This window comes from Cryptomeria japonica, chromosome 8 (assembly GCF_030272615.1).
Source record: "Cryptomeria japonica chromosome 8, Sugi_1.0, whole genome shotgun sequence".
NCBI classification, from domain to species: Eukaryota; Viridiplantae; Streptophyta; class Pinopsida; order Cupressales; family Cupressaceae; genus Cryptomeria; species Cryptomeria japonica.
The window spans coordinates 588,494,987-588,504,562 of record NC_081412.1 but is presented as its reverse complement, the minus strand read 5'-3'; the positions used below and the strand labels follow the sequence as shown (position 1 = coordinate 588,504,562).

Sequence of the window (9,576 nt, the reverse complement as noted above, 5' to 3'; positions counted from 1 at the left end):
AGATTTTAAAAGTATCCATAGCCCCATCTGTAGCAAGAGCAACAACATCAGTGATAGACTCCTTCTCAGAGCACAACAATTGTGAATTGGGTTCAAGAGAGGATGGGAAGGGATGTCTATTCTCAAGTTATGAGTAGGGCAGGACTTACTAGAAGCAAAGGGGGAAGGGCTATTACCCTGGCTACATGGATTACCAGCCAAAGCACCAACATTTGCAGAGGGAGGGGTACAAGAGGTGTGAGGGTTTTTTATTTTAGGGCTTTTACCAACACAAGCTTTCCCTTTATTTTTAGTTGAAGAGGGAATGAATTCCTCATCCTCAGACTCAATACAAACTCATCCGATGGAAGCAACCAAAAGCGGCATAGTTTTCACATGATAAAAAATTAGAAGGATAAGGCCTTCATGTAGAACATGATTTTTCACAGGATCCTTTAAATATGATCAGAAATGCTTGCATTTAGGGATTTTGCAAGTAAAAAGGGAAAATAAATTCTCGCCTTATGCCTGAAATGGTTAAGAAGAGAAAAATGGTAGGCAAAGGCACGAGTATACCTCCCATCAAGAGTCACATACTCCACAATCACCTTCAAGACAACTCTCAAGATGAACTTTATCTTCAAAGTATTGTAACTAGTTGTACCCTCTCTCACTAAATTTTTCTTCTCCTTCTCCTTGGGGAAGAGATTAACCGCCTTCTCAAAAAATTTCATGTCTTTGTAAAATTTAGCTCCAACTGTGGAAAGACCAGTAACCTTAGCAATGAGGTCCTCATTAACAACAATGTCTTTGCCAAACAGTTTGACATAGCCCTTATTGTAATTTTTGACGAATTCCTTAGTAACCTTGGCTTTTGCCCCATGTAGCTTCTTGATGCAAATAGTAAAGCTGCCTTTCTCCAAGATCCTCCAAATAGTTTGATTGTTTCTCAAAACAGTGCAATCCATGGGCTCCACTGTCTTCGGGTTTGGATTGAAGGGGATTCAAAAAATGTTATAGAATGCCTTTAAAAAGTCTCAAGTCCCTCTTGGAACATAGCAAATTGGATAAATCTTTCACTTTCAATTATTCAATCCTTTGAACAGTGTCATATATCTCACACTTATAGAGAAAACAACAAGGTGGCGGACTATTTTGCCAACCTAGGTATTAAGGCCAATGAAATTAATGTGGAGCAAAGGGGATAAATTGAATGACGACATGAGGGGGTTAATATGGCAAGAAAACCTCACCAATCGTGAAGCCAACTTATAATGATGATAATTTAAATGATTAATAAATTGCTTGTGAGTTTTTTTATTATTAGAAGTAATGGTGTGTGGCATGCAAAGGAATTGTTAGTAACTCAAATCATCAAGAATTTAAGATTAATCAATTCAACGAGTGTTAAATCACCACCCTAATATTTATGAACTATTTATAGCATAATATGTCCACCATTGTAAACTACAAATTTTTATTAGGGAATCACCTAGAATTTTATAGGCATGTTTTGATTAATTGACATATTCACCAATACTATTTAAATTCCACCCCATATGAAGACCAATTTTGTTGTAACCATTATATATTCACACTATTATTTGGGCCATAATGACTTTAAAATCCACTCATGTTTTGGATTTTGCTTCTAACACTTACCCAACGTTCATACAAAATAATTTAAATTCTAAATCATTGTTTACACATTTTTTTGTTCTCAAATTAGGTTGAATCAAACTCTTAAATCTTTGCTCATTTAAAGAATTCTATTTTGGACTCCTTTGTTTGTTTTCTTCTATGTCCAATGCTTCCATCCTATCTAGAATTTTTTAAGGGGGGCATACATAACTAATTATAGACATTAGCAAGACATTTGAGAGGTGGTTTTATAATTTATTTATTATTCTATATAAGATTTCTCCTATTTGTTTTTATCTATTTGGTTTTATTTTTATGGAAGATATTGAATAGTGATACATCTAGACCCTAGTGATTGCTAACTCTTTTCTCTTAAATTTTCCTATCTAACTTTGTTGGTAGATATGATATTAAAATAGTTAGTGTTGAGTATTTGATGGTGACCTTAAACAAAATGCATTTTTTATAGTTTCTATCTTGTAAGAGATGTTGAGTGGTAGCCAAGTTAATGTAAATGGCAAAGGGCACTCATCAAAATACAAAAAAACAAAAAAAAATGTTATATTTTGATTATCTTGTTGATGGCACTCTCAATCATTTAGATGGCCTATATGGAGATGTACTCTTTGTCTAAGTTAGAAAACCAAAGTGTGCTTTAATGATTTGTCTTTGTAATTTTGCATATTGAACTACTTAAATGCCAATACATAGTAATAAGCGACACAAATATGTGACATATCAACTCTCAATGGCTAGTGGAAATGGCAAAAGCTTCAAAATTTGAATTTATTCTTTTTTTATTTTGAAGTTTATCCTATGACACTTGAGATTGATCCACAATACAAATGTACCAATCATGAAATCAAGAGAGTAATATAAGAATAAATATACAAAAAAAGAGACAAACACAAATAGAACAAAATTAAATGTATAAAAAGAAATATAAATAAAAAATAAAAAATAAAAAAATAAACTAATATACCACTTATCAATATTAAATTATTTTATCAACTAATTAAAAAATAATATAAATATAAAATTTTTAAATTATAAATATTTAATAAAAAAACCTAACAAAATTGTAACCTTTATATAGTGGAAACGCTTGGTTAAAATATAACAAAAGTTGGAACTCCAGATGGTTTTGCAGACACAACTACAAAACTATCTCTTACTCGAAGAAAATTCAACATACATTTGTTGTTAGCAAGATTAAATATTAGATTAGATAAAGTTGGTGAATATCACAGAGCAATTTTGTCTTGGTTTTTTCCGAATGCGACTATTACTAGGGAATTCTGGATCATATGTTTCCTTTTAGCCACTCACCCTATTTCAGAGTTTTTGCCATATAATTATCTGCTGTACATCTTAGACTTAATACTATTGTTAGGTTTCTTTGAAATTGACAGGAAATGCAATTGACTATTGATGCATTCTATGCTTCAGTATCCATGGCAAAAAAATTGCCCAGCTCAAAATCAAAGATCATAGTTATTTAATGTAATCCCCTTTCACAAGACAAACAAATGCTTTGGCTACCATTCTGTATTTCTACGGCTATCACCATTGATGCCCAAACTTGAAGTACCATTGGCATCACAGCTGCTGGTTGAGGAAGCCAAGAAGAAGCTTATTCACCTCCTCAGGGAATTGCTCTTGAACAAAATGGCTTCCTTCTGGGAAGTCCTTGATCTCCAGATTGGGCACTTGAGATTTCAGGATATCACTGTTTATATAATACGCCATTCCTGGAAATTTGAGAACATAATCTTTGATACCCATGATCAGAAGTGTTGGAACTTTAACAGTATAATCTGTTAACTCCGCCAGTTTACCCCAATGGCTATTAAATAACATCCAAAGTGCAGACCATGTAAGCTGTATGATAAATATCCTTACTGAATGTTTCAAAGACAAAACAAAAACAATTGTTTCTAAGATTTACCTCATCAGAGTAATGTAGGGAACTTGCATAGGGAAAGCAAAACCTGATTTCTCATACAGGCTTGAGTATGTTTTCAGGTCATCCTCAGTAAACCAAGATGGCAGAGGAGTTGCAGGATTATAGAGGTCCATAATCTCTTTACCTTCCTCTGCCACTGGCAGTTCAGTTCCTGAGAAAAGGGTATATAGATTCTTTACCACTGTTTCTGCATCAAAACGCCCAAAATCTGCCAAGGCTCTTCCGGGCTCCTATTATAAAACCAGAAAACAAAGCCATCAGTAAACAGGCCAGTTAAAGGATGACAGTAAGTTGCAGAAACAGAGAAAGAGATAGAGACCTTCCAATGTCTCATGTAAAATCCTTCTGGAAACAAATCCAACTTTAAGAGTTTCTTCGCCTGGTCTCAAATAAGGTATACCCAATGTTATAATGCCTTTCACTCGCTCAGGGTAGAGGAGATACAGATAATATGCAATCGATGCTCCAAAATCCTTGGCCACAACAAATACCTGTAAAAATCAAGGAAGCAGACATTTTAGATTTGAGTTGAGAATTCTAGGTTATCAAGGGCCTATAAATTCATTGAATAGAGTTTTGGGTACTTACTATCTGAATGCCAAAGGCATCAAGAAGACCGGCCATGTCCTCCACAAGATCTACATAAATGCCTTTCTCTATTTGGGAAGGCTGATCAGAGAGTCCATAACCCCTGAAGTCAGGGGCAATTGCATGAAACCCTGCATCTGCTAAGGCAATCATCTGATGACGCCATGAATACCAGATTTCAGGAAAGCCATGAAGCAACAGCACAGCTGGACCTGTAACCAAATCACATATAACATTATAAGAACAATAAGCTCAGGGCACATTAAAAAACCTTGAACAGAGTGTGAGAAATACCTGATCCAATCTCTGCAACATGTAATTTCAGTTCCCCAACGTCAACATGCTTGTGCTGTATTTTCTCCATGAATATGACCACTCGATCCTGAAAAATGAGAAAATATTCAGAGCGGTTGAAAAGGCTGTGGTTAGGAGAGTGTTTGTAAGGTTTTGCAGGGATCTTGTCTCGAATATGCGGATTTTAAGAAATTGTCCACATCTGTTATTGAAAAAAATCACCTGGGGGGCGAAAGTCCATAATTGTTGGGTTAGCTCAAAATTTTGTTGAACTAAGGAAGGATTTGGTAAGAGATTTATTCTAAATAGCTTTAAATAACACGTCATATGTGAGCAAGGATTAAAAGCGGCCTTTATTATTTTTACTTAAGTATTTACTTTTTAAGTCTGAAAAATGGGACTAATCAATATGTAATGGGGGCTTAAAAAGTTTAATATATTGGTTTCTTCCTTCTCCTTAGTTCTTCTTCCTGTTCTTTTTCATATAGTATGCATTGGTTCTTGTGTTGATAAGTTTTGGGTCCCAACTCCTTACATCTATTTAGACACTTGCCACTACTAAATTCTTACTTCTCTCTTTCTTTCTCTTCTCTCTTCTCATGTTTTTATTTGAAGAAGAATCATAGAATTTGATATGAAATGTTGGACATAAAAAAATCGCACAGTCAAATCTAGAAAAATAATAGCTAGAAAATAGAATGTTTATTTTTTATTGAAATAAAACTAGTGGAGCCAAGCTAGTAGAACCAAGCTTTGATTTGACCTCCATGTGTGATGTGAGCATCTACAACCTATTTTTTGTGGTGAGACTAAGCCACTTTAAGCTGAGTGGCCAAATATGATTCTTACACTTAGAGTAGTGGTGGCTTGGTGAAGCTCCAAGATGGTGGCTTCATATGACTAATGGCGGAAGTGAGGTAATAGATACCCATAGATATAGAGAAACTTTGGATTATAAGTGAAGTCATCATTCCAATTGTCTATCCATATGATATCATCCATGATACATAGATCCAAGTTTTGAACACATTGAATGAGAGAAAATGTTGCCTTGTAATTGAGTAGTGTGTAATGTCCCTTTTTTTGGAGGAAGAATAATTAATTAGTTTAATTAATTAAGTTGTCCCAATTATTGATTTTTTCTTAAGGATGGCTTAATTAATTATTTTAATCAATAGTCTTAAGTTAATTATTTATAAAGTTATCAAAAAAGTTAAAATTAAAAGGCGACTTTATATTTAATTAATTTATAAAGTGACGTAATTTAATATTATATCATAAAGTCACTTAAGTGAAATAATATTATTTTTTAATATTATTTCTAGAAGCTTCTAGAGATGGACTTAAAAAAGTATAAAAGGAGATCTAGTTGAGCTTCAAGGCAACCAAGAATTGATATTTGTATTGATTGGGTTTTGTGGAGGCAAGGGGTTTCTGTAGATCTTTTGTCTTTGGGAACGAAAACTCCCATTGATAGCATAACTAAGGGAGTGAAAGATCTCTTGAAGGGTTGCAGCTGAGAGTGAAGGATATCTCAGTCCTTCATACTTGTGCTTAATGTGATTCTATGGTAGCTTCATGGTAGAAGAATTGGAGAGTATTTAGCTCATTATTATTTTGATACCTATGTGCATCAATTCACTTGAGGAGGCAAGGCGATTCATCTAGAAGTATTTTTGGAGGAGAATTGAAGTGATTTCAGGTTACATTTCAGATCCGGAACAATTCAAACCAGTCATCTATACCCCACGATTTTGCTTATATCTCCATTGTGGTGCATTGGTTTCCTCCTAGATTGTGGTGCCCACCTATGAGGAGTTCAACAATGATATTCGTAGCTTGAGAGAAGTCCAAGGAGTTGTCAATAATTAATTACTATCATTAACATCTGTAGCAGGGGCAATTTGGAGAAATATTCAATTTGGCTAAGGGGAGGTTCTAAGTGGAAAGATATTGCTTGCTTCTTCAATCACAGACCTAGGTGCTACATTCCAGGTTATTTTGGCATTGAGATTTCATTGTATTTTCAGTTTGTATGAATTTATTCATGGCTACCATTTGTACTCAGACATTCTGAAAATTGTTTGTTATTAGCCAAAAGTCTTGGCCCTTATTTAGATATTTGTAATAAGTCCATTCCCTTCTAATAAAGGGAGTTATAAGGTTGCATTTAGTCTATATGTTGTTACATGATTGTATGCCAACTATTTGTCAAAATATTAGTTAGCTATAGGTGTACATTTTCTACATTATTATTCATGTATTTGAATCAGAACAATTGCACATTCATCCTAGAGGGTTATCTTCTTGTTTAGTAGCTTTTTGCAAGTCTTCTTTAATTGTTAATTGAAGTTAATGCTATAAAAACAAGTTTGAAGTATTATATCAGTGAGAACTACATAACACGCAAGATTATACAGTTGTCCAAATCTGCATAACACGCAGGTTATACAAACTGAAACTAGTACAGCAGGTTATCAAACAATTGTTTGATAATATTCCTTGCATATTCAGTCATACAACAATAGAGGATATTACATAGTGACAAGTTTAAGAAGAGTTGAGTCTTCATGCCTTTGGTTTATAAAATTTCTACTAATATTATATTATATTGGAATGTAGTTTGAAATTATAACATCTGACAAAGGATCCATTGGTAGTGAATAAAAGTTTACTCTAAGGAGAAAATATATTATGCTAACATCATATCTAATTAAGATGCTTGAGTATTTTGCTAGGTTCAACTCTACTAGATTATTCTTTGTATATCATTGTCGTCATATAATAATGGTGATAGTGCAAATAGCTTGACAAAATAAGGATGTATGAAATAAGTAAAAATTTGGTCAAATTACCATTGAGAAATGAAGACATTGACATGATGAAGATGATAAATTACAAAAATTTTGAGTACATAAAGTATCCTACTAAATTCAAGAAAAAATCCATGAGGTTAGATTATGTAAAAGAGGAACTACCTATTAGAAATTTTATATAAAGTGTTTGTAAATTGGTAAAACCAAACATATGACATGGTTTCTTTGCTAAGTGACAAACAAGAGTTTAAGTTGTTGAGAGATACATTCCCTTGTACAATAGTTTTATTTGTAGTTGACTTTTATAATTACTCTTTTATCATCAAAACGATATTCAAACCCATCCACAACAAGTCATTCAAAAAAATATCAGTTTTATAACAACAATGATAAAGAACATGATATACTTTTTTTGCAACATTTCTTTTGTAACTTTTTTGAATATCTTTCTATAATGACTATAAAATTTAAGAAATTTTTTTTATGGTCATATGGTGTAAGCCACAATTCAATCATCAATACCTTCTTTTGCACTTTGTAGATATAATAATATTTTCAATATACCTCACATTTGGAAAAAAAAAAATTAAGAGTAGCCATGGAAAGGCTGGACATTACGTTGTAAGATCTTACATCAAAAAATTTCTAAGAAAACATCAAATGCATTACAAGGGAGATATTATAAATGATGCATGTACAATTATTAAATGGCATAAGAATCATTATTTATGAGAGGTCAACACAAGTCTAAGGAGGAACCCATATCCACATTAAGTGTTCTAGGAGACAACAGTACATGGTTTGTGATATTGTTGCAACCTACACCTTTGTTGAATCTTGTTCAATAGTCCAGAGATAGCATTGGAATGACTTCAAGATGTAAGACCTTGCTATTTGAAGCCAAACCTCCAGATGAAGAGTTGGTTCCCTTTCTAATGTAATCTTTGAAGAACTGAAACCAATACTAAGTCTACTATAGCATCCATTGAGAAAAAGGAAAATAAAGAAACGATTACTAGAAAAAATTGTGGTCATGCACAAAATATTCAAGTATTTTGGATCTGTTTAACTCACTCAAAACCATCCTCAAATACTACCCTGTTATTGAACAAACTTATAAACACCTTCACATAGGTTAGGAGAGGAAACACATTTGCAAAAGGGACTATCGTCCACAAGAGTAGAACTATGTATCCTTGAGAAACACAATATTTTAGTATCAAGAAAGGCAAATATGCAATTTTTATTGATAGAAAAAGGTTCAAATCAACTGTTACAAAACTCAATCCATGAGTTCTATCACAAAAAATCTAGAGATCATAGTTTTACTTGTCTCATTCCATACATATCTTAGCAAGTGCAACATACTTTAGAGAATCTGGGAAGTATTCTTCATGAGAAATAAAAGTTTTAATTGCTCAATGTTGATTTGGTTAAACCTCTTGGGGTACTAGGAGAAGAGGCTGATAAGTTTCTTCAACTGAGGAACCTAAAAATATGCTTGAAAAATCTCTAGAAATAACTGCTTCTACTTAGCTAAATTGGTGCATGATGGTCAAATGCTAGAATAACTCCTACTAGTCATTATTTCTCTCACCTGCTCCTTGCATGGAAATAGAACATGCTTTTCTATGATTTTGAACTAACTTTGGATACTTTTCTCTTCCCTTTTGTTCACTCATTTGTAGCTAACTACTTGGAAATGCATTTTACAAAGCATATTACACTTCTTTCTTGCCCTTCAAACATCATACTAGAAAATATCTAAACAACTCTAGTAGGTGGTCATGTCAAAGGCTACCTTCACTATCAGTTATACTACCATTGCTTTGCTCATAATCTCCTTGCATGTTATGCTATAAACATGTACACTTGATGGTCTCTATTGGTATATACCTTGCTCTATTATTAAACCAACTTTATTTTGCAGTACTTCATGCACTTAAGCTTGATTTTGCATATGGGATATTCTCCTGCTAATTTGCATGTGTTAGGATCTCTTTATACTTTCATCCTTCTTCATCACCTTTAAATAGTTCAATGCCATTCAAAGGATCTCCATAGTTTCTCTCTATTGCTTCTTCTAATAAATTATCGGTATGACCCTACAGGTAAGATTTTCCTAATATAAGGATGCCATGGGAGATCACAAGCAGTTTCCTACATTTTTAGACAAGGATAGTGAACACTAAAGAAACCTCATCATCAGTTCCTGGGGCAGCTTGTCCAATAACTAAAACATTTAATTATTGAGAATGAATAAGACTCTCCAAATCTACCTCATCAACAAAT

The 9,576-nt window shown here is 33.3% G+C and overlaps 1 pseudogene; it reads right to left on the bottom strand.

Moving 5' to 3' along the window:
- Positions 1–3,014: 3,014 nt before the first annotated feature.
- Positions 3,015–4,728, bottom strand: LOC131054647 (uncharacterized; annotated as a pseudogene).
- Between the last annotated feature and the right edge of the window lie 4,848 nt (positions 4,729–9,576).